Source organism: Mirounga leonina, unplaced genomic scaffold, assembly GCF_011800145.1.
Source record: "Mirounga leonina isolate KUSES-001 unplaced genomic scaffold, KU_Mleo_1.0 Mir_173, whole genome shotgun sequence".
Taxonomy (NCBI): domain Eukaryota; kingdom Metazoa; phylum Chordata; class Mammalia; order Carnivora; family Phocidae; genus Mirounga; species Mirounga leonina.
Window position 1 is genome coordinate 29,809,708 of NW_023270447.1, and position 25,204 is coordinate 29,834,911.

Sequence of the window (25,204 nt, forward strand, 5' to 3'; positions counted from 1 at the left end):
AGAAGAAGAAGAAGAAAATATCCACACTGATGCAAAGAAAGACATATGGGCAGGGCACAAATGTCTAACATACATATAATTGAAGCTCAAGAAGGAGAAGAGGAGAAAGAACAAAACAGAGGTTATATTTGGAAAGACAATGGACGATAATTTCCAAAACTGATGAAATACATCAAGCCATAGGTTTAAGAATCTCTACAAACCACAAGCAGAATAAAGACAATGGGAAACACACATAGGCACCTAGGTATTGTAAAATTGTGAAAATCAAAGACAAACAGAAAATCATAAAAAGCTACCAGAGCTTAGCACTGACTCTTCAACAAACAATGGGATAATATATACAAAAATAAAAAATAACTGCCAACCTAGAAGACTGTACTTGGCAATAATGTTCTTTGAAAATAAATATGAAAGATATTTTCAGAAAAGCAAAAAGCTAAGAGAGTTCATCACCAACACACTAAATATTTCATTACCCACATTAAAGAAAATACTAAAAATTCTTTGGACAAAGAAAAATTATCCTAATTGGAAGCCTTGTATTTCCATAATGAAAAGTGAAAAGAGTACATCTGTGGGTAAATCTAAAAGAACCTTGGACAAATAAAACAACAATAATTTCTTATGGGGTTAAAATACATTGAATTAAAATGCATCATAATAGTAGTACAAAAGGAAAGAAGTGAGTAAGTTAAAGTGTTAAAGTGTTCTAAGATTCAGAAAGTGATATAAGTAAAAGTGTTCTAAGATCCAGAAAGTGATATAAGTAATAACGTTACACTTTAATAAATTAAGGATGTATGGTTTAGAATTACCAATGGATGACTAGCAAGGTAATTTGGAGAGGAGTGAAATAATTTTTAAAATGCTTAATTAATACAAAAAAGTAGAAAAAAGAGAGAGAAAAGAATATAAAACAAGTAGGACCAAGAGAAAACATATTAAAAGTTGACTGAACTAAAGATTTTATATATATTTTTACATTAAGTGTACCAAAATACTCCAAATAAGATTATCAAACCAGATTAAAAAAAAAAAAAAGATGGCTACAGGAGACACACCTTAAGTAAGGATGTATAACTGATGTTTAAATCCAGGAAACCAAATGACATCAGCAAGACAGTAAGTCCAGTTAGAGAGGAGGTCTAAGGTCTGAGCCATGGATGACTCCAAAGATATTGAGATGATGAGGAGGAAGAAGCCAAAGGAGACTGACAGAGTCCAGGGAAGGAAGAAAACCAGGTGAGGGTGATGTCCTAGAATTTAAGTCAAGTAGGTATTTCAAGGATGAGAGAGTCATTAACTATGTCAAATAGTCCTAATAAATCAAGAAAGATGAGCATTAAGAAATGTCTATTGAGGGATGCCTGGGTGGCTCAGTCAGTTAAGTGTCTGCATTGGCTCAGGTCATGATCCCAGGGTCCTGGGATCGAGTCCCATATCCGGCTCCCTGCCCAGCAGGGAGCCTGCTTCTCCCTCTCTCTTTGCCTGCTGCTCCCCCTGCTTGTGCTCTCTCTCTCTGCCAAATACATAAATAAAATCTTTAAAAAAAAAAAAAGAAAGAAAGAAAGAAAGAAAAAGAAATGTCTATTGAGGGACACCTGGGTGGCCCAGTTGGTTAAGTGTCTGCCTTTGGCTCAGGTCATAATCCCAAGGGCTTGGGATCGAGTCCCGCATTGGGCTCCTTGCTCAGCATGGAGTCTGCTTCTCCCTCTGCCTGCCACTCCCCTTGCCTGTGTGTCCTCTCTCTCTCAATCTCTCTCTCTGACAAATAAATAAATAAAATCTTAAAAAAAAAAAAAAAGAAATGTCTGTTGGAGTTAGCAACACCACTGATCACTGGTAACCTTGACAAGAGCAGCAGGGGTAGACTGATGGGAGTAATGGTATGATTGGAGTAGGTTCAAAGAAGAAAAGGACAATAGGCATCAGAGACTACAAGTATAGACAACTATTTCAAGCACTCTTATTCTACAGGAGAATGAGGAAGTGAGGCAATGGCCAAAGAGGAAGTGGGATCAAGAGACCTGACATTTCTTGCTTTGTTTTGTTCTTTAAGAACAGGCCACTTCTGTGTTCTTGGGAACAATCCAATAAAGAGAGAAGGGAAAATTGCACCAGTGATGTCTTAAGTCAGTGGAAAGAGATGCAAACTCATGTAAGAGGGGGGAGATTAGCCTTAGATAGGAGCATGAACACTTTATCTGTAGTAACACAGGGGACACAGAATCTATGTGTGCAAACATGCACAGTGGGTGGGTGACGTGGGAGCTCAGAGATGTTCTCTGCAGAATTCTTCTATCTTCTTAATAGTATAGAAAGTAAGGCTGTTGTCCATTTTGGAATGTTGGTGAGGTCCGAAGCTGACCGCCAAGGAAGAATTCTTGAGATGTCTTTGGTGCAAAAAAGGTTATTTTATTAAAGCACGGGGACAGGACCCTGGACAGAAAAAGCTGCTGCTGCAGGCTGTTCCCAGCTGCCCAAGGATTATGAGGAACAACTGATTATATACCTTGGGGTTGGGAAAAGTAAAGGGAAGGGAAGTTCCAAAAGGATGTTCATATGCTAAAGAAGACTCACAGGATACTGAAGGCCTTCCTATTGTCAAACTAAGGTTGTTTTACCCTCTAGCAAGGCATTAACATGAAGGCAACTGGGAGCTTCCTGGAGGAACAGTATACTCTGCTTGCCTCAAATATTTGTCAATGGGCTGCAGGTTATAAGGACATTTAATTTTATCTACATTTCCTTCTGCCTTTGTTTCCCACATCAAGGTCATTACCTAAGGCTCAGGATGGAGTAAAATGTTCAAAGTTTGAAGAAAAAGGAAAAGTAATGAAATAATTGTTTAGGAGAGCAAAAGAGAGTAGACTAGAGAAATAGGGTGTGATTGCTGAGCAGCACTGAGGATTCCAAATAAAGTCAGCCTGCAGGGTATAAAGGAAGTAATACTCCTCCAGCTAAGGTAAGAGGGTGGGAGAAAGGGAAGGGAGAAAGAAAGGGAGGGATATATTTATTTATAAACTACTTCTACCTCCTTATAATCAGGATCTTGTTTGGGATCTCTTCACAGACCGTTGTCTCATAAATCCATGCCTATAATCATATTTCTTTTGCTTAAAGTGCCCTTTCTTCTCTCTTCTCTGTAGCTTCCCCGATCCACAAAAAATCATTGCACTTTTCCATCTTTTGTACCACCATTGTCCCTAGTATGTACTTCTATCATCCTACTTAGCAAAATGTAGTGTAGTATTTTTAATGTTAGTCTTCCTAATGAACTATGGGCTTCTTCAGGGAAAAGACTATCTTTAAACATCTCTGTGTTCTTGCCTAACACACTGTCTAGGTATTCAGTAACTGTTACTACAAGGAACCAGAATGGACAATGTCCTACCTTTAATGAGAGTATCAAACATTCCTGAATCTTTTTTTCCAACACAGAAAATTAAAAATTGAATGAAATTTTAACAAAAGATGTTTTATGTGGACTGTGTAATTGTCTACAAGTGTGATATGAGAAGTAGTATTTGGGGCACCTGGGTGGCTCAGTCAATTAAGCATCCGACTCTTGGTTTTGGCTCAGGTCATGATCTCACAGTCATGATCTCCTGGTCATCAAATAGAGCCCTACATCAGGCTCTACACTCAGGGTGGTGTCTGCTTCAGATTCTCTGTCCCTCTCCTTCCCATGCTCTCTTTCTCTCTCTCTCTCAAATAAATAAATAAAATCTTTAAAAAAGAAAAGCAGTGTTATAGATTTCCTTTCTCTTTATGCATCTCTACCAGCATGTTGTAATGCCTCATAAAATCTGAATTAGAGCTTCATTCTTCAAAGTAAATAAAATACAAATAGGAATATCTTAATTTTTTAACAAGAAAATTAGCACTTAAATGTGAGCAACATTTGTCATGTATATCTTTTGGATTGTCTCCCAGCCCCTCTTTATCTGAGTACCATACTTCCTTACATCCACCTGGCCCTACTCACATGGTGAAAAGAATGGCTCCCAATAGTCATGGTTATACCTATAACTCCCATCTCCTGGCCACAACTGACTAGTATGAAAGTAACTACCGGGCGCCTGGGTGGCTCAGTTGGTTAAGCGACTGCCTTCGGCTCAGGTCATGATCCTGGAGTCCCTGGATCGAGTCTCGCATCGGGCTCCCTGCTCGGTGGGGAGTCTGCTTCTCCCTCTGACCCTCCCCCCTCTCATGTGCTTGCTCTCTCTCTCAAATAAATAAAAAAAAAAAGAAAGTAACTAACAAGCTGGGCCAGTGTCATGAGCACGCCATGAAGGTGCACACATGAGTTGTGTCTCTCCACAATGTCAACTTTATTCAATCATAAAGCAAAGTTAAATCATAATTATAAAGCAGGTTCAGGATTCAGTGACATTTCACCAAGTGATTAAACTTGACTTCTTACATGTCACACAGAGCAGGGCATAAGACAAACCTCACAACAAACAAGATAACTGAAGGGTGCAGGAAGTTAACCAACCAAACACAAAGTCAGTCTGTGTGTGCACAGTTGAGAGAAGACCTCCATCTGGTCAGGGTCAGCTCTTGGCACTTACTGCTTCTTATGTTCAAGCAGTGAAGGATCTCGGTTCTGTTCAGAGATCCATCGGGCAGAGCCTTCGGGGGCAGTTGCCTTTTTTAAGGGGTCAGACCTACAGGGGTCATGTCTGAAGAGTCTGACAGTTTGCTTCCAAAATCCTCCCCTTTTTAAAGGGACTTAATCAGTTTAGGGCTCCCACAGACCTCCTCTGGTTCTGCTCTTTATCAGTTCCGGGGTGTCTGCTGATGCTGGTCCCTGTGATATCTCCTAGCTGCAGTACCTTTAACTGCTTGTGTCATTGCTTGACCCAGGCCCCTGCTTGACATGAGGGACTCCATTTTGCTCCCTACAGCCAGTAAGAGTTCTACCTCTAAAATTGAGAATTTGGAACAAAAGAAAAATTTAGTCTTTCTTCTGGTGCTGAACTTGTTACAAGTAAACTCAGAAATTATATGAGCCATGTTCTTCCCTGTAAACCAAAGAAGTAGAAGAAGCCTGTCTGCAGGAGAGAAAAAAGCTACAGACTCATCCAGGGTAGTTAATGAGACACAGAAAGAGCCTGATAGTGTTGCAGCACCTGGTTCTAGATCTAGCTTTATGTGCTAGAAGATAGCCATGAATCCTATTTCTGCTTTAACCTAGCTCAAATGAAACTCTATTTCTAGCACCAAAAGAGTCATAGGGACATTTATTAGAAATTTTCCAACTAAAGTCTAATGCCATTTTTCTTCTCCTACAAAGTAATGTGAGCAACTATAATTAGATAATATATTTCCAACACCTCTCTCCCAGTGTGTTGCAGGTTATCCATAAGGTAAACTTTGATGAGAAGATAGTTTGGGTACTCCCCAAGTGGTTGATATTTAAGGAGGTCTGTGTGGCTGAAACTGTAAAGAGTAGGCCCAGCTCAGAACACTGGCACCTAGAGAGAAGCTAAGGAATATAAAGAAGGAATAGTTTTGCTAGACTGGTAGAGAACTAGGGTTGACATTTGCCTACTTTGCAATTTCCAACATGCAACCAGGGGTACTATTATTGAAATGCACTCAAAGAAAACAATGAAATACAAAAGAAGAAAGAGCAAGAAGAGGAGAAAAAGAAGGAAGAGGAGAAGGAGAAAGATCAAGAGATGGATGAGATATACTCAAGTTCTCCTCAAACTTCAAGAGGAAACATGAGCTGTGAATGGAGAGAAGCCAATTTTTGACTATTATAGCCCAACTGTAATAATAGTGCTACAGAGGGTTTTTAAAAACAAGCCAACAACATGCCTGTTAAATTATTGGGTTTTCAAATTCTAGCAATTCACTGGAAAAAGAAAATTTGATCTCCCCTGAATTTCTCATAATTGGATTTTTTTCTTCAGTAAAAGAAATAAATGATCAATCATCAGAGACATCATCACAATAAAAAGTTTCTAAAGAGTGGGTTAACTTAGGAACACTTTGGGTTTGGTGATTATTTCAAGATATTTTTCAAATGTCTGTGGCTTTACCAAACCCAAAATACGTTTCATGTTTTACCAAACTCCAAATAAGTTTTGCCAAGTATTTTTTTACATTTAATTTTTTAAGTCATGTGTATTTTGTGTGAAATTTAATTCATATGTTTCTCATTTATTTATATATAAATAACCAAAATTTTGTTTTGTAAGAACTATTTAATGTTCACAGAGGCATCTTATCAACTGTCTAAAGTATTTTAATAATCTTTTAACACGTTTTTTCCTAGAAATGGGCAATTTTTTTCCTTGAATTTACTTAAAATTTTTTATTCTCCCATCCTTAGGTCCCCAAACTAATTAAAATATAAAAGATAGCAATTTTTTGTTTTCAAGTACAAATTAAGGAAGTGCCATGCTTTTCCTAGTACAATGAACGTAGAAAACTGAGATTTTCTTGCCAATTCCTAACTCTCTCTCTTTGCTTCCTTTTATTTCATTTTTTTCTGCACATCATTAGTGAAAAAAATATTATGTATATTTAATGGAAGAATTTAGTGCAGAGAATTTAAGCTCCTAGAAAAAGTGGCGACTTGGTTAAGGTCTAAGTGGCATAGGCAATAAACAATAATTAAATGAAGAAATCACTGTGTAACACCATATTATCACAGATAATGCTACAGCCAAAATGACACTAGGCAAAATTGATGAAAAGTCGTTGCCAATGGCTAGTTCTGTAAAATAAGATGTAATCTAGGAGCTAATTAACATTTTTATTCATTCTTTACCACTCCATTCTTTCTTTCATCAGCCCATCTCACTCACTCATACCACACAAACACAAATATACACACATATTTTTTAAAATCACACTTTAAAATTTAACATTTCACATCCTAGTACTATCCTTTTCATCTGGTGAATAGTCTGGGAGCTCTATACTACCCAAAGCAATCTACACATTTAATGCAATCCCTATCAAAATACCACCAGCATTTTTCACAGAGCTAGAACAAACAATTTGACAATTTGTATGGAACCCAAAAAGACCCCAAATAGCCAAAGCAACCTTGAAAAAGAAAAGCAAAGCTGGAGGCAACACAATGCCAGACTTCAAATTATATTACAAAGCTGAATAATCTGAAAGAATTATGCAAACTATATTTGATCATTTGGAGGCACTCTCAACAATGATGAAATGTTTCTATTTCATTTGAAGATTCAATTCTATATAATGATTTCCATCCCTACATTAATAGTTTATCATCCCTTTAATATTCTGTTCTTCTGATAAATATTTTTTCTATTCCTAAATTCCTAGAGTTCAATTCCTCAACCTTCTATCCCTTTGCCTAAGTATTTCATTTTTTTGAAAATGTTTACTGGACACTCACTATATACCAGGTATTCTTCTAGGTTCTAGAGATACGGATGTGACCAAAACTGATGAAAATCTTTGTCCTTTTGAAGCTTATATTCCAGAATATGTTGTTATCATAAATTAACTAGACAGAAAGGATACGTAGTATTTAGATCATTTAAAATTGTATTATACTGGATTAACTATGGGCTAACTATCACTTTTGTCATCATAAGTATTTTATTCCTAAGCTCTTTACAATTTCACCTGATATTCCTGCACCTTCCCTAATGTTTGCATCAAAAATAACACAAATAATATTAGGACTAAAAACCACAGCCCTAACATCTCTATGAAAATTAAATTCTACTCACATTTCTGCCTGCATAGCATACCATTCTATCAGACAAATAAGTGGTTTAAAATATTCCACCTATGAAGGCTTAGAAACATTAAATAATCATCATGAGAACACAAAATTCCCAAATAAGTATCACATTCATTTCATTACACGAAGTTTGGGATATCAAATTTCCTCAAACTTACTCTCCACATATGGATTTAGAAATAGCTTGCCAGGAGGAAAACATAGCTTGCCTGCAGCACTCAGTTTACAAAGAGGAAATTAAGCAATTTGCAAAACTTTGTACTTCAAGAGTAGAAGAGGCATAAAAATAATGCTTTTCCCAGTAACTACAAATTATTACTCAGAATAGATTTTGTTTAACAATAACACACTTTTGCTTGGAATTTCTGGCCCAAGATCTCTCCTATCACCTGCATGGTAGACAATTATCCAGCAAATGCATTATTGTGTAGTCATATACTACTTAGTAGGAGTGAGGATGAGAACACCATCTCAGCCGCATTCTAACTATGTGACCTTGGCTGGGTCACTTTAACCTTGTTGAGATTTATAGGGTTGTTGTGAGAATTTAATGTACCAGATATGACTTATTTTATCTCATTTAATCCTTACAACAATCCATACTAATTCAGTAAGTAACGTGCCATAATAATTTAATAGGTATTTTAGAGTTGAAGAAATAATTTAAATAAAATGTCTACCACAGTATGTGGAACATAAAAAACACCTGTAAGTTAGTTCCCTTCCACTACTATGTGGAGTACGTAAAGTCCCTTGTATGCATAAGGAGAGTAAAATGTATACACAGCTGTTTAGTTATTTGATACTTGTCTTGGTCTTAATAAACTCCATTCATTCTGTTTACAATCATTTCTGGCTTCACCAAGAAATGGTTGTGAAGTCTAGGTCTCTAATCTGCTTCAAACAAACTTTTTCTATCCTTCACAAGTCAAACCAGCAAAGCTTATTGTAAAGACTAATGACAGATGAGCTTAGTTCTCACATTCCCATAGATTCCTTTCTTTCTTTTGGTCTCTTCAGAGAAAAAGAAGAGCCAATTCTAAAAAGTGTCATCTCTCTTAAAGAAAGGTGGGTGGGCTTGTCTCTCATAAATTCTCCTTTTCTTCTCCCCCTCCAAGAATTCTTTTATTATTCATTTTGTTGAAAGCATTAAAGAGGATGGGTGACTACATTTTTTTTAAGGGGAAGGAAAACACATACAATAGTTTGATTGGTTAGGATCTGAAAGAAAAAAAGTCCCCAGGGAGAGGACAATACAGGCCAACAGACTGGAGCTTTTCTGAAAGGAGCTGAGAGAGCACTAATGGAAATCCCTTGGGTTATTTAATTGTTGCTGTTCTTACTGTTAGTCACTGATTTGTTAGTCAGTGATTCACAACATAAACAAATGTGCCCAGGGAGAACCCTAAAGAATCAGAATGTTAGGACAAACAGCCAGGCAACAACTCTCTTCTCTTATCTTGCTCATTGCTCTAAAGTTTAGGTCCTGGGTACTGGTTTCCTTCTGAGCTCCACGATCCATGGGCACCATCTCATGCTTTCCCTCTCTCTGCAGGTTTTTTTCCTATAATTACAAGACTCATACTTTAGGGCAGATGGTCTCTCTGGTTATAATTTATTGTAAACTCCTTGTGTTTGGCAACTTATTTGTATGCTTGGAAAACTCTCCTTTTTTGTAACAAGTTGTCTTAATATTTATGAAATATTTTAATTCTTAAGAGCCATGTTAACTTCTAATCTATTAATATAATGTGGGTCCTCTATACTTAAAAGTGCTTTAAGATTTTAAGCTTGTGAATAACATTTTATTTTTTTTAAGATTTATTTATTTATTTTAGAGATAGAGCATGCAAGAGTGGAGAGAGGGGCAGAGGAAGAGAATCTTCAAGCAGACTCCCCACTGAGCACAGAGCCCAATGTGGGGCTTGATCTCACAACCCATGAGATCATGACCTGGGTTGAAACCAAGAGTTGGAGGCTTAACCAACTGAGCCACCCAGGCAGGCCCAGAGGGGGCAGCTGTACTGGGGGTCAGGGTTGTCTTTTCTTTTTATGTTTGGATAGGGTATGAATCATAGCTAGGGCAGTGTCCTTCTAAGTTTGCCGCCAATCATCTAAGGGATTCCTCCTACCGGTGGGGAGAGGAAGTTTTTTGCCCTATATGGTCCTTCCAGGAACTGTCATGGCAGCCATTCTCTGCCCAGGGGTAGGAGGGGGAGTGGGGGGATTAACAACAAAATGTTGTTAATAACATTTTAAAAGTGAATTCTCATTGACAGTGAGCAAGCTTCTGTCATATATTTTCAAGTTTGAATCTTCACTAAGCTGTGTAAATAGTTACCTAATTGCCAATATATACTTACTGAAACTCAAGAAACATTCACTTTTATATGTGCACAACACCATACTAGGTACTACAATATGATAATACTTGAGATTTAAACCAAAGTAACTACAGCAATGTCTGTGTGACAGAGTAGGTAGTTAACTAGATATGAGCAAGGAACAAGTGCTTTCCAACTGATAAAAGGTCAGACCAAGTTCCAAACAGCCTCGACAGACCCCAGGGGATACACATGCATTCTTCCCTATGACCACCACCCTACAGTAACCTATACCTTCATTATGATACATTTACATTTACATTGTGGTTTTTAATCCCCCCACTCCCCCTCCTACCCCTGGGCAGAGAATGGCTGCCATGACAGTTCCTGGAAGGACCATATAGGGCAAAAAACTTCCTCTCCCCACCAGTAGGAGGAATCCCTTAGATGATTGGCTGCAACCTTAGAAGGACACTGCCCTAGCTATGATTCATACCCTATCCAAACATAAAAAGAAAAGACAACCCTGACCCCCAGTACAGCTGCCACCTCTGGGCCTGCCTGCTCTCCCAACTTGAGAGTACACTTTTGCTTAAACGGCTATTAAACCCTTGCATGCTTAAGAGTTTGGCTCTGAATTCTTTCTTGACTGAACTCAAGAACCAAGGGCAGGGACAAGACATGTTGACATATGTATTTCCAATACCAACATAATAAAATCTCTGCAATTCACTTAAGAATGTAATTACATATAATATGAATTATTTTTCTCTATATTAATAATTTTTAAACACTTTAATAGTCTAAAACCCTTTCTATTCCTCTACTATTTTACTTTAACTCTTTAATATCCCATCCCTATGTCTAGGATACAAATTAATTTGCTAAACTAAACAGCAAAATATAAACATGATCTCATTTTTTAAAAAGTGGTGGCTTTATCTCTCATTTTTCTAGAACGTAATTACTTAATAAGTGCCTGTTTTCAACATGCAGTCTAGTATTTTCTTCAAGCAGCTGAGTAACTTGTTTTCATAGTTAACATTAAATGGACCAACAGTCTATTACCAATATGAAGCTCAGCCATAAAATTTACATCAGCTTCGTAGCAGGGTCCAGCTGTCTAGCAAAAGCAATAAACATATTAGAACTTTATAATTTACAGAAAATTTAAAATAGTTCTCCAAATTGATAGTCCTAGGTTGTTTTATTAAATGAGAACTTTAACTTTCTAACTTGATTAAAGAACAGTTAATTGCTCATTTCTCTACGTCACATCACATAGGCAAATCCTAATCCCTCCATCTGCATAATATATGCAGTGCTATTTATTGCTCAACTACCCACGCATAGAGTGGAAATATATGAATTGGTGTTGAAAAGCAATGAGTGCCTCATATAAAAAAAAAATAATAATGTAAATACCAAGTGACATTACATCATCAGAAATAAAGATTGCTTGAGTGAATGCAGCAAATGAAAAGGGACCTTGAGAACCTGCCACTAGATTTTATTTCCTCCCCCTAAAGGCAAATTCATGCTGGCCCTCCTCTTCTATGCTTCTTGGTTCCAAACATACTATAAGACCCCACAACATTTCACAAATTTGTGGGCTAGGTTGCCTAGTGGAATTCATATTATAATTCTGGGTGAAGTTCATATTTTCATTTATAAAGTCTTCATTTTTTTTTTTTAAGATTTGATTTATTTGTGGGAGAGAGAGAGAGAGAGAGCACAAGCAGGCAGTGTGGCAGACAGAGGGAGAAGCAGGCTCCTTGCTTGGCAAGAAGCCTGATGCAGGACTCTATCCCAGGATCCTGGAACCATGACCTGAGCCAAAAGCAGATGTTTAACCAACTGAGCCACCCGGGTGTTCCCAAAGTCTTCATTCTTAATGACTGGAGGAAAAGGAGCTATAATTTTCCAAAAATCAGGCTTTGTTTACTGTTACTTATATTAAGGAAACTATAAAACCAGCACTATATTCTATTCATTATAGTAAGATTAAAGCATACCAATCAAATGATGTAACAATAGGTGCCAACATCAGACTATAGCAAGATCCTGGAGAGATCCTGGAAATCAAATGATGTTTTCCCAATGTGAAGTTGATGGCCAACAACTGGCAGAGAGTCTGTGATATTTTGTGCCACACAAGTCACCAGAATAATTTTATATTCTGCTTCAATGCAGATGAAGAGAGAAAATGGACAACATGGCAGATTCTCAATGGCCCTGGAGCCATCACCTAACTGCACCCAAAGCCTGAGAAGGATAAAGAAGGTATCCATGTAAAGGGATGGCCAGGTACAGGTGTCAGAGATAAATGGAGTAAGGAGGGTCTCCACATGTGGGTGCAATACAGCATGGGGTGTCAAGCCTCGAGCAGGGTAAGGTGTCTTGTTTTGAGCCTAAACAAGGCAGGTAGAACAAGGGGCCTTGGCAGTAGACACTGGTTATATACAGGAGAATTGAGCAAATAAGTAAATATATTGAAGGTATTGGGAGCTAGATTTCTCACAGTTGGTGAAGGGAGTTACAAATATGAAAAAATAAAAAACTAGAATGCATCCTGTGGCATTAGATTAGAATTGGAGATATCTCTTGGGGCGCCTGGGTGGCTCAGTTGGTTAAACGACTGCCTTTGGCTCAGGTCATGATCCTGGAGTCCCTGGATCGAGTCCCGCATCGGACTCCCTGCTAGGCAGGGAGTCTGTTTCTCCCTCTGACCCTCCCCCTCTCATGTGCTCTCTCTCATTCTCTCTCTCTCAAATAAATAAATAAAATCTTTAAAAAAAAAAAAGAATTGGAGATATCTCTGTAAACTCATAATGTCAACATAAAAATATGGATGAATATATATGTTCAAGGCTGGGGAGATATATATATATGTATATATATCCCCCAGGCATCTTGAATGGACAAAGCTAAGGAATACATTATATTATATATGGAGAATTGAGGAACTAGTTGGTTTTGATCAAATTAGAAAGTTAAAATACTCATTTAGTAAAACAAGCTAAGACTATTTGGAGAACTATTTTAGGTTTTCTGTAAATTATAAAGTTCTAATATCAATATATATGTTTAATAAGATAGATTGACCGATCGATGCTAGGTAGATATTATATTGCCTGGGAATAGCACCACTGCAATAGCAGTAATGAGCTTACCTAGCACCAAGATTTTGATTGCTAAATACCATTCTGTAATAAAAGGGATCAGAGGTTCTTGGAAAAATAGATGACTCTAGGGCTGAAACAGGGAAAATACAAGATGAACGTGGAACCTCTTCTTGCCAGAAAGTACGGATGTGTTCAAAGTATGATGGGATGTGTCAAAAGGACGGAGGTGCCAGCTTGAAAAAGATTCCCCCAAAGAAATGGAGGGATAATTTAAGCTTCAAAATAAATAATGAAAGAAAGATATTATAGCTCTTCGAATAAAACAGGAATTCATAAGTCCATACTGAGATGGATAGGAAGGAAAATGGGAAAAAAAGAATGTAGGAATGAAGGAAATTTGATAAGAAATAGGGAGTATAGCCATTCTCAAAGTACTTCTCTACAAAATATTCATTAATTACAAAGAGTAATTACAAAGATAAGCTGGCAGAAACCCCCTTAATCAAACGATCAAAGATCACTAAATGATTGATGATCTCATCATCAATAATGGGACAAAGAGAAATTGTGATGGGAAACAATGACAAGAACCCAGCATCACTTCTGTGATATTCCTGCCAAAGACACAAACTGAATCCAATCAGTAGAAAACAAGAGAACATTCCACAAAATAACTTTTCCATAATCTTCAAAGGTCACGAACATCCAGGGGAAAGTGAGAAAAGGCTGAAGAAGACTAAAGAAGCACTCACGACAGCTGAGGGTAATGTGAGATTTTGACCTTTCACTACAACAGGCATTTTCAAGATAACTCATAAAACTTGCAAGGTGTTTGAGGAGAGATGGCAGTAATGCATCAGTGTTAATTTCCTAATTTGGGTGGTTTTATTGTGGTCCATTAGGGGAATGTCCGCAGTGGCAGGAAATACACTAAAGTTTACCCAAAGATGATGGGACAATCGTTCTCTAATAATTCAGGGGGAAAAAATTTCTTTGTACTCTTCCTGTGTTTTTCTGTAAATTTGACATTGCTTCGAAGTAAAACAACATCTTATAAATAAACACGCTGGCAAAAATGACTGAAGTACAATAACTTTGAACACATCAGGAAAAGGTAGAAGCAGGGCTCTCAGAACAAGTCAGTAGTTGCTGCATGCTACTGACAAGATCAACGTGAAGACTGGTAAAACAAAACGTGCTGCATGCTTCATTGCACGGCCATTCCATTTCTGGCTGTCTGACCCCACCATTGCTTTTCAAGTGGAAAAGAAAAGTGACTCTGTCTCTCAGACAAGCACAGTAAGTTTCCATGACAGCTTTGAGTGCTGAAATCCACCAAGGCAGCTCACAATTTTGTTCACTTACTGGCATGGGAAACCCTTCATGTAATCATGATTTCATATCCAAGCTAATTTTTCAAGTCCACCATAAGTTTCTTTCAACACCAGACGGTTTGCGATATATGTAGTTTCAAGAATGTGCCATTTAAAGAAGTGGCAGTTCCCCTAAACCAAAGGGGCAGACAAGTTGACAGCCAGCGGCAGTAAATACACGGCCTAAGGAGGTATATAAAGGACAGCATTGGTGAAATTATTTATAGAATACAAAATCCCACCACATAAAAAAAAATCTTGGGGGACATCTCGGGGGCTCAGTCGGTTAAGCCTCTGACTCTTGATTTCGGCCCAGGTCATGATCTCAGGGTCGTGAGCTCGCACCCCACATCAGTGGAGCCCAGCGTGGAGTCTGCTTTTAGATTTTCTCTCTTCCTCTCCCTCTCCCTTTGCCCCTCCCCGTCATCTCTCTTCCTATCAAAATAAAGGGGGGGGCTTAATGTCTCTGGTGATTAATCATTTGAGAATTTTCATATATAAAATTTTTCTAAATTAATCTAATCCATGATCCGATACATTGTCAAACATTACCGCGGTTGGGGCCACTCCAAATATGAACCTATAGCTAGTAACCATGCAGATAAATTCATATCTTTGAGTCAATCAGAAGGTTCTACTGTTCCAGTCCCAGTTCCCAACTCCAGCAGGGAGTTTATAATACATCACAGGTAAAGGCAATCTCAGTCATTTTCAAAATTAACTATGTTGTTTCCTACTGTGGTTTGCATTTCATCAAGTTTCACTTCAGATTGCATGAATCTTTCGCCATTGTATTTTTATTTAAATGATACCTAGTCTATATACTCTTTTTGGTCTGTTTTTTTCTTCCCTTAGTAAAATATTAAAATACTATGATTATTTCTATGTCAAGAAATATTTCTCAGAACTTGGCTGCATAGAATTCTCCTGAATAGATATACCTTTTTTTTTTCATAGCATCAAATTTATCTGTTTTAATTGTATAATTCAGGGATTTTTAGTAAATTGACAGAGGTGCACTCCCCTCATCACAATCCAGTTTTGAAACATTTTTATCACCACAAAAGATCTCCCATGCCTGTTTAAAAACAGTATCAATTCCCACCCGGCAGCCTCGGGCAACCTTGAATCTGCTTTTTGTCTCTATAGATTTGCCATTTCCAGACACTTCGTATCAGCGTAATCAGGCAACACATAGTTGTGTCTGGATTTTTCAGCCATTTCAGGGCTAGGCCCAGGTCCCACACTGGCACTTAGTAGGGACTCAATTTATATTCAAGTCATGCTGGAAAACAGGTCAAGTCAAAGCAGGATCAGCCCTGTGGCTTTTTCATGGTTTAAAAAAAATTCTGTTATGTAGCCTTGGTGGAAGTCACTAGAAAGGTGGGAATAAAGCCCCTCAGATTTTATTTCATTTTATTTTTGGTAGAATCAAAGAAAATTTATATTACTGGTAAAGAACCTATTGTATTTTCTTTTTTTTTAAGAGACTCTTTTTTTTTATGTTATGTTAATCACAATACATCACATCATTAGTTTTTGATGTATTGTTCCATGATTCATTGTTTGCATATAACACCCAGTGCTCCATTCAGTACGTGCCCTCTTTAATACCCATCACCAGGCTAACCCATCCCCCCACCCCTCTCCCCTCTAGAACCCTCAGCCTCTTTCTCAAAGTCCACAGTCTCTCATGTTTCGTCTCCCACTCTGATTTCCCCCCTTCATTTTTCCCTTCCTGCTATCTTCTTTTTTTTTCTTAACATATAATGTGTTATTTGTTTCAGAGGTACAGGTCTATGATTCAACAGTCTTACACAATTCACAGCGCTCACCATAGCACATACCCCCCCAGTGTCTATCACCCAGGCACCCCATCCTTCCTACCCCCCACCACTCCAGCAACCCTCAGTTTGTTTCCTGAGATTAAGAATTCCTTTTTTAAAAAAAAACTGTTTCCTTGTTAGTTGACATATAGTTGACAATTTTTATCTGGATAGATGATTATTTCCTTTGAATAATTTCCCCAAAGGTGAAATCGCTGAGCCGAAGTGTGTACATGCATTAAGGCTTTTGAGAATATTAACAAATTGCCCTCAGAAAGGTTTTAAAAATTTGCCCTCCCATGAGCCTCATCCCTTCCCCCTTGCCTGCTCTGAGTATTATCACATTTCAGTGAAATGAACTGAATTATTAAAATGTTAAATAGTTGTACCTAGTTGGGTAGGCCACTCCTTGGGAAAAAATATTGCTCAGAGAGTCAATATCTTTTGATTGCCAAAGGGTTCTTTATTTGTTTTTGTTTTTCAGAAAACACCACTGCCTTAAAAGGCTGGTTATCTGCTTATCTCAACGAAAATAACTTTCTGGATACTACCAGTCTTCATAGAGTTGTCTGGCTAAAGTAAATTGCCCACAAATAAATACTTACTTCCTTGGACTTCTTTCTGAGTTCTACACCAGTCATTTCAAGTGTTGCAACTCACTTTTTTTTTGCCAAAACTGGCTCATTCACCAACTGTTTTCAATTAGCTATGGTTGAAATGGTGTTTGCATTTTGCTCCCTCCCCTTTTTAGAAACATAAATTTCCAAAACAATTACCTATTAGGCTGGAGTCTCTTGCTTTTGCTAAGCCTGAGGATGAGTGTGTGTGTGTATGTGTGTGTGTGTGTGTGTGTGGTTGTTGTTGTTTTGAAAAGTTTGTAAATCCATTTAGTTCTTTCTGAGGAACAGTAGCCAAATAAACACGGGTGCCATTTTGACAGCATAGTTACTAAAAGACTATATCTTTTTTTGGCAATTCTACTTGGGTCTGGCTTTCTCAAGTACTACTACAGGAAACATAAGATAATTAACTCCATTCACATCATTATAAAAATAAAGGTACAAAGACACAAGATACGTCAATTGGGTTTAGTTAATTGAATGTATTTAGAGAAAAGTATACTTAAATGTGTATGAGCAGATATCTAACTTACTTACTTGCATTTTTCAAAATCAATCTCACTTTGCCAAGAAGTAGAATTTCCTCTCCTCGCCACCCCATTATTGCTTTTTATTTGAAATATGTTATAGTATAGAGGTTAATGTAGTATAAAAAAAGACATTATAAATGCAGGGGGGGAATATTTATATTACTATTATTCATTTATATTATATTATTTATATATAATATATAATTTATTTTATATATAATTTATATTATTAATATAAATAATATAATATTAATAATAATAATATTAATAGTAATATTAAATATTTATATTACTATTTTAATTTTAATGTTTGCTTTGATATAATGAAAAATCCAACCTAATGTTGCATAAAAAAATCATCTTTGTATTCAAATTTCCTTGCTCTCACACAAGATCCATTTGGAATAAGGCAAATGGAATTGGAATTTTGCATTGATTAACCTAGAAAAATGATGCCGCCCTGGTTTTCAGGGGCCATTACAGATTGCAAACTACGGCAGCACCACGGTTTGGTCTGGTAGCGCAGGGTGAAATATCTAAACCGTTGTGCTTCTTGAGAACGCCCGGACTGAGCAATAATGCTAAATCAGCAAACTAACCCCACAGTTTGTGAGGCTCCTCAGTACTCAGCTTGACTCTGTAATAGCTCAGAAAAAAATGCTGAAATTTCAGGTTCAAAACGGAGCTTTTGTTTTTTGCACACATCCATTTTCTTTTAATCTGGAGTTCCCTCATCTGATTCTCTTGAAAAGGTATGTGGACATTCCCTTTGCCAGAGCAAATAATTTTGGACCCTTTAGGGAGAACAAGTTACATTTAACCCTAGAACAGCACGGGTTTGAACAGCATGGATCTACTTCTCCATGGATTTTTTTTTTTTTTTTTTTTTGAGAGAAAGAGAGAGCACAAGCAGGGGCCGGGGGTGGCAGGGAGAGGGGGGGTTGGCAGGGAGATGGGGGAGTTGCAGAGAGAGAGGGAGAAGCAGACTACCTGCTAAGCAGGGAGCCCCATGGCTGGGCTCAATCCCAGGACTCTGAGATCATGACCTGAGCCAAAAGGCAGATGCTTAACCAATTGAGCCACCCAGGCGCCCGGATTTTTTTTATATATAAATACAGTACAGTATTGTAAGTGTATTTTCTTTTTCTTATAATTTTCTTAACATTTTCTTTTCTCTAGCTTACTTTATTGTAGGAATACAGTATAAAATACACATAACATACAAAATACATGTTAATTGAATGTTATCTGTAAGGCCTCCAGTCAACAGTAAGCTATTAATAGTTAAGACTGGCGGGGGGGAGTCAAAATTATGAGTGGATTTTCAAGTACATGGGGGTCAATACCCCTAGCCCCTGTGTTGTTCAAAGGGCAACTGTATTTGCTAGTTGGGCTCAATATATTGATTGATGACCCCATCTCTGCACACAGTGGGGACCAGTACCTATAGGAATTGTACCCACCAAGCTCAGGCTAAGCTCTGGACAGAACAGACAAGTAGGATTGCAGGATGTGGACTCAAAGCTATGCTCCAAACCTGTTTCTGCCGCTTACTGACTGTGTGACCTTGGGCAAGTCATTGGACCTCCATGCCTCGGTTTTCCCATTTGTAAAATAGGAAAGATAGCAATACTTGTCTAACAGGGTTGTTGTGAGGATTAAGAAATATAATGCATATAAAACACTTTGCAGGGCTTACAACATCATATGCACTGTAATATTCTAGCTATTTTTATTATTCTTTTTATTTTACTCTGCCTATAGTCCAGAGAGCATTAATAGAAATCATAAAAACTAGATTATATTCAAAATTTAAGCTCACCAGAATGTTTCAAATTTTATCATTTCTCTTTCTTTGGCTACTCATGATATAGCTAGTTTTATAAATACAGCATTTCATGTACTTACATACATAATTTAAATATGAGATTTTTTTATATATGCATTTTCTCACTTTTAAAAAATATTTTCAAAATTTAAAAAAAATGACAAAATCCAATGTTCATTTGGAAAAACTCAGAATAGCTTTAAATTTAACTACTTAAAACATTTTTGAAAGCTTTAAAATTATTGGGGCACCTGGGTGACTCAGTTGGTTAGGTGTCTGCCTTTGGCTCAGGTCATGATCTCAGGGTCCTGGGATCGAGCCCAACAGTGGAGCTCCCTGCTCAGCTGGGAGTCTGCTTCTCCCTCTCCCTCTGCCCTTTCTCCCTTCCACCCTCCTTCCCCATTCGCTCACTCTCTCTCTCTCTCAAATAAATAAATAAAATCGTTTAAAAAAAAAAAGCCTTAAAATTATCAATGAGAAAAAATTATCTTAAAGACCTTCAAAAAGGCATATTTTTCCATATTAAAAACTAATTTATTTATTCAACAAAACTTCATTCAATAAGCACCATTAAGTACCTACTATGTTAAGTACCTGCTAGGTAGGTATTAAGTACCTATTTCAAGCAACTGTGCTTGGTAATGGGCAGTTTAAAACAGCTTCTGGTTTCAAGGAACTCACTAATACCTTTCGATTCATATTGTTCACAGTCCTAGAAAATGTGATAGGTTGGTCCTAGGATTTATCTTTTCAAACACATGCCTGTTTGAAAAATGAATAAATAAAACAATCAGATTATATTTACAACTCTTTTTCCTGGAGAGGCACCTGGGTAGCTCAGCTGGTTGAGTCTGCCTTCAGCCTTCAACTCAGGTCATGATCTCAGGGTCCTGGATTTGAGACCCTCATCTGGCTCACTGCTCAGTGGGGAGTCTGCTTCTCTACCCCTCTAGCCCCCACCACTCATGCTCACTCTCAAATAAATAAATATATAAATATATCTTTTTAAAAAAACAACTCTTATGGGGTAGCCTGGTGGTGGGTATTAAGGAGGGCACGTTCTGCATGGAGCACTGGGTGTTATGCACAAACAATGAATCATGGAACACTTCATCTAAAACTAATGATGTAATGTATGGGGATTAACATAAGAATAAAAAAAAAAAAAACAACTCTTGAGGCGCCTGGGTGGCTCAGTCAGTTAAGCGGCTGCCTTCGGCTCAGGTCATAATCCCAGGGTCCTGGGATCGAGTCCCACATCGGGCTCCCTGCTTAGTGGGGAGCCTGCTTCTCCCTCTCCCTCTGCAGCTTCCCCCTGCTTGTGCTCTCTCTCTGTCAAATAAATAAATAAAATCTTTAAAAAAAAAAAAACAACTCTTTTTCTTGGAGCTTTTCCTACTTGACTAGATCACTAGACTAATTTGAAAGGTGTGTGAGGAAAGCTGATTTAGCCTAACTTATTTTTATAAAAATCCAATGGCTATGTCTGTACAATGACAAATTACTTTTTAAACATTAATTTCAGCTAAGCTTGTTGTTTGGAATCACATAAACTACCCCCATAGAATAGTTTTGAAGATTAAATGACATAATATTTATACAACACCTAGTACAGAGTAAGAACACAATAAATGACAGTGATTAGTATTATGATTTACAACTACGGTAATAGGGAGAAAGATCCATATCCACATTTTAGGCTGCATAGCATTAATCTTTGGTCTTATGTGGCTAGCATGCTTCCTAATGCAAATTTAACTTATGCAATAACAATTTTCATATTATATTTTTTAATATTTTCCAATTAATGAGAGGCCGTCTCTTGTCTAAATTTATATATGTTGATTTCTCATAATAATTCTGAAAGGTATATATTCACTTTATCATTTTACAGAGGAGGAAACAAGCTCCTCAAGTGAAATAATCTGGCCGAATTTACCTGGTTAGTAAGGGGCAGAACCAGGATTCAAACCCAGACTTGTCTGACTCCAGAGTTTTTCCATCTGTCATGCTGCCTGTATTGGAAGACTTTTGTTAATACAATTGAATTTGTAAAATCGTTTTCCAAACTGTTCTTTCTTCTTGAGTCCAGAATTCCTAGAGACTCCAAAAAGATGTCTGGGATTTGCTAACCACTATTTCAACAAAACTATACACAAAGAAAATTTTCTGCATTTTGATTTTGTTACACAGAATAATTTCCCAATATCAGAAAAGTTGAAGGTGATTTTAGAGTGACAAAAACATCACCTGGACAACTTAAAGTTGGTACTGATAACATATAGCTCCTTTCTGTCTCTCATATAACAGAAACCAAAAGACAAATGCAAGATTCTCAGGTAGAGGTTTATCTCTGAACTGAACACGTCCACATTCCCTTGTGATATCTGCCCTCCTCTCTCACGGTTGAAAAGACTAAGACAAATTTAGAAATTAGACCAAAATTGGGTAACAAACACATTTCTGCAACAAATGGAATGTATAAGAAATATCTTTTACTTGAAAATGGAAAAAAGGTCACAGTCAAAATTCCTACCAGCCTTACTGATATATGGCAGCTTCTAAACCCACAAAGTAACTCTGCAGGGGGACTTAATGGATCAAAATTTGGTTCTCATTAGGAAATCCAAGAGAGATGGAAAGGCAGGCTGAGTAGTTACCCCTGAAATAAATAGAAGCATACTCTTAAGGAAGGCAAGGAATCTCCGTGAAGTACAAAAATGAGTAAGACCTATACTTTTTTTTTTAAGACAGAAGATGAAATTTGATGAATTAATATGATTTCATAGTGAATTCATGATTTTCTTAAATTACATAGTGGTAATTTTAGAGGCAAGTATTCATTTAAACACTCTGCATTTCCCTCCAATCTGTTATCTCATTTACTTTCCAAATTAAACAATTTCTTAAGAGATTTAACATACTCATCAACAGTACATATTTTGTTCACTCTCTTACCTAAATGCAGAATTGGTACCTTTAATCTCCTCAAAACTCAGGAATCACAGGAATGGGGAGGGAGACCCCCAGAGTTCTTTTGCCTGGTTATTCAAATCAGCCCCACAACCTCAAGCAGAGCCGATTGAGCCAAATACACATCAATACAAATAAAACATTGCAAGAAACTTGGCAGGTCTTCGTGTGTTGTCTGAACATTTTCCATAGGCAACGCCAGCTCCACCACCACTTAGCTACTCCTATTCTACTTGCAATCAAAACTCCAACATCTGGAAAGAATAATCGTAATTTTTAACATGTTAGTCCTTAGAGGGCTCATGAGAGTAGAGAAAATAAGAAGTGCTCAAGGATGTCTAAGTCACTTAGAAAGTTAAGTTATAAGAAACAGTCTTTCCCCTACATTTGTAGTTAAAGAGGGGAGCAAAACTTAATTATGCACAGGGAGCTGCCTTTTATTGCCATTGACAGTGTCCTCCAAATCTTATAGATTCTACCGGCACTTGCAGCCATAGCCGGAGTAGTCCCCCAGTAAACTCTAAAATGCTAGCTTTAGGGTGCTGTCATTCATGCTTGCTAAATCCTCAGAAATCTAAAGTGGCTATAGATCATGGAGCTGATCATCCTGGGAAGCAGCATGAGGCCACAGGGTCAGACAGGCCTAAATTTCAACCCCAGCTCTGCCACTTCCTGACTTTGTTACCTTGGACAAATTATTGGACTCTCACAGGTTCCCTCTTCTATAACAGAGGGCTAATTGGGATAACCCTGCCATCTCAAGAAAAGAAAACCCTCTATAATTAGCATAGTGCCTGAGACATAATAGTGCTCAGTAAGTGTTGGTTGAAATAAAATTAAATGAAATATCTACATGTATCAGACCCTTTAAGCCCCTTGGAAAAATAATGAAGAGGATTGTGGTACAAGTTCAAGATTCATACACTAAGCGTAACAGTTGCCCAACCTGAGTAGGAAATACCCACCAAAATATAGGAAACTCATCTTAAAGTAAGAGGATATCAAAAGACTCAGATGCAGCCCTAAGTTGATCACTGCTAGAAAGTGCTGACTTTGAGTTCTGCAGGGTGAGGCCCACCCAGTGTCCTCAGGTTACCTTTTATAGACACAAAATCTCATTCTCTGGATGAATACTCCCCATTCTAAGAACGGGGCCCAGTTCTAAGAACTGGGCCACCAACACCTGTCCAAGAGGAGTAGCTGAAGTGAAGGCGCTGAGAGATCGTTGCCCTGAGAAATGGGCAGCAGTGGTAGTGGAAGTCCTAGTTCACATGGAGGAGTGCTCAGGACCCACAGGCTATAGCCAAAGACAGACCAGCAAGACCACCTGATGGAATCAGAACACAAATGGAATCAGAACACAAATCATCACCATGCCGCTCATGCTCTTGGTTAACTTGGAAACAAGGACTACAGAGAGGAATCCTATTCTATTCAGTCACTATTTATTCAATCTTGTGTAAAAGTCATGGCTTGGCTCCCACTTCTGCTACGACAGCAATTTTGTGGAAAGAGAATTCTATGAACTTCTTGGTATAGACAGATAGGAAAATGGATGTCAGTGGACAGAGATGAGAGTGTGAAACAATCATAGTCCTGGCACTTTCTTGATTATTTTGAAACAATCACATCACAGATCTGAGCTTTAGATTACTTGCTTGTAAATTAGACACAATTCTACTTACCCTAAATGCTCCACAAGGTAATTCTAAGTTTCTAATGAGAACTTATTCATAGAATTTCTTGTAAAGATGGAACACCGTTTTGTTCTTGTTTTAAAAAACAAACTTAATCTCCTAGGTAGTAGAATGGAGAATGTTTCAGCAAGGAAGATGGTTTAAGCTTAAGATGCATCCTGTTTAGAGTTCTCAGAAAGAGTTCTAGCCCAGGAAACTCACATAAAAATATCAGGAATAAATTATGTAGTGGATGACTAGACAAAGAGGTACAGAAACACAATAAATGGTCTTTGGGAGGTCATTGAACAGGTGACATATAAGTGAATAGGAGCTTGCCCAAAGGACAAGTGAGAAGGACATATGTGTGCAGGTATTGGGGGTGGGTAGGACTTTCCAGGTGAAAGGGAACATGTGCGCAAAGGCATAGAGAGGCATGAAAGCATATGATATGTTTGGGGATCAGTAAGTACTCATGTTTGCCACAGCCTAGGACACATAAGAAAGAGTAGAGACTGGAAAATTCATCTAGGATCAGAATACAAAGCCATACTAAGGAATTCGGCCTTTTTTCATTAGCAACAAGAACACCACACAAGGTTATTAAGCAAGGAGAGCAACATAATCAGATTTCTGTTCCAGAGAGCTCACACCCGCAGCAGTGAGCAAAACACATTGAAGACAATTACAAATAGCTATATATTGATTGCTAAATACATGTCACTTAGTGCTTTGCTCCAAGAGGCCAGGAAGAATGTGTGCCTTGTTCACTGCTGTATCTCACTAGATACACAGTGCTTAACGCAGTGCCTGGCTTATGGCAGTGTTTTATAAATATTTGTTGAATTAATTCATTGCTATTGGAATGACTGTGGAGGTTTTTTACAAATGCACTTCAACCTTATTTAACCCTTAATGCTGCAATATGTGATACTATTATCACATATTTATATCCTAGTCATCTTTGGATTCCCAACACCTGGCTCATTCTCTGGCATTACAGTAGGAGTTCAATAAATCTTGTGAACTGGACTGAACACAAGAGCATTCACAAGACTTGCCCACGGAAATAGACCCAGGAAATGTGAGTACTATTGACCTTACCAAAACAAAGGTGTCCAAATTATTACTGATGCATTTCATTTTGACCTGAATTTGCAGGTGGGTCCACTTCTG